A 2,205-nucleotide genomic window follows, 5' to 3' on the forward strand; every position below is an offset into this window, starting at 1 on the left:
GGCAATCCCACATGTGAACACAAGAATAAAATTTGGAAGAAAAATAGTGTGTGTGTGAAAAGCATCATGCTCTAGTCAGAACACAAGGCATTGGCATTTATGAGGAATAGAGATCAGTTTTATTGCTTTGAAATTGAGAGATATAAAAATAAATAATTATAGTTGCTTTCTAATAAACATTTACAATAGACAAAATCACAGTGATAAGACGTTTTGTTGAAAACTCTCAAATGTTGTTGTAAAATTGACATTATTATCTCACTTGTTTGATGAGAGATTGAGAAATGGAAAGATTCAGTTACTCGCCTAGGGTCATTGTATTGTCACAATAAACTTGACCTAGACACAGGATAAATGCTAAAATCAGGATTTGGATATAGTCACCAGGACTTCTGAGAGCATACCATGTCCTGGGTCATAAATACTTCAAATGTCACAAATGCACACCAGTCCATACTGACATACTTGTATTAATTTAAATAGCAAAATACATTGGAAATAAGGTCAATGGAACTGAAGAATATATGCTCTGCCATGTAGATATTTTTTTAAGTTAAGTGCAGCAGTCTAAGGGTCATGTTTGTCGAGGTGATCATTTTTTCATGATATTAAACAGTCAAGTGTCATGCAAAAACTTTATGCTAACAGAATATCAATGGATTTTACAGTTTAGAAATTAAAAATAGAGTAAGGATGGATTGAAGTGATGAGAGGTTAGAGGGCAATATAAAGAAAAACTAAAATGAGTCTAACAGTAATAAAAACAAGAAATTGTGTTTTGGACAGAGCATTGGTTTTGGAAGGGTTGAAGGTTACAACTCAGAGACCCTTGTGATTGCCCAATGAACCAAACTTATATCTTATTGAAAAACTAAGTTCAGCAAAGGCCTCCAATACAGCCTTTGTTCTGAGTATTAAGAAACACAGTTTTCTCGAGTTCAAAGCCAGCCTCAGCAAGAATGATGCACTAAGCAACTCAGTGAGACTCTATCTCTAATAAAATACAAAATAGAGCCGGGGATGTGGCTCAGTGATCAACTACCCCTGAGTAGTTCAATCCCCAGGACCAAAAAAAGAAAAAAAATACAATTTTCTAGGAAAGCACTTTTTTAGGAGGAAAACCGCAAGACTCTTTCAGTATTCCAGGTTTCCTCTAGACTGCCTTTTGAGAGGTGTTACTTTATCTTTATAAATCCTAGAGAGTCTCAAAGGCAAAGCTATAATTCAAGCATGACACCAGATATGAGTTTAGAGCAAAAGTTCTTATGTTAATAAAATAATTGTTAAGTCCCACAACTACCAGCATTCAAATTACAGCTCTTCTATTGCTAACTTTTGTTCTATTCCTGTTTCTCTGTATGAGTAATTGCGTATTACCTTCATCATAGAGAAACATAAGATGATGGGATGAACCTGGGTGCCTGGCACAAAGTCTGCGAGTGCACCAAATGTATGTAAACCATTTTTACTCTTCTTTCTGTTATTATAGAGCCTGTAGATATACACAGAAGTGATTGAAAGTAATTACAAATTAATGGTATTTTCAGAGTACATGAAGCATTTATTTGCATTATTTTTTAAATAAAGACATTCAAAATCAGTAAAAGCTTATTGTAAATATTTGCATTTTTCAGATAAATCATAGAACTGAAGAAATCATCGTAGTTAATTAAGCCAAGGGTCAAATAGTTCCCTTATATGTGAAAACTACAGAGTAAAAAGGAATTAAAAAATGAGGGAGGAAATCTCAGGAAAAAAAGAGGGGAGACTAGTAGAAGAGAGGTAGTAGGTCAGAGGGTGAGGGAAGAGGAAGGGAAGGAAAGAGAATAAAATGAATAATAAAATTGGTTGGATTAGGTTATTTGCATGTATAAATACACCACAATGAATATCATTTTTATACATAATTATAGTGCACCGGCGAAAAAAATATCTGTGCAGATAAATAGGAGGAGAATCAGGAGAGTAGAGGAAGAGGAACAAGGGGAGGGAAGAGGGAAGGAAAAGAGGAAGTAATGGGGAATGAGTTGAAGCAAATTATGTGCCTGCATTAATATCATAATGAACCCCACTATAATGTAAAATTATAATGCACTAGTAAAAACAGAAAAAGAAATATATAAAAAGTTTATATATTCATATAAAAGCAAATAACACATCTTTTGTTTAATAGATGTGTTAAGTTGGATAAGAACAATAGGAGTA

The sequence above is a fragment of the Spermophilus citellus genome (genome assembly GCF_964194105.1).
Source record: "Spermophilus citellus genome assembly, chromosome: 10".
NCBI lineage: Eukaryota > Metazoa > Chordata > Mammalia > Rodentia > Sciuridae > Spermophilus > Spermophilus citellus.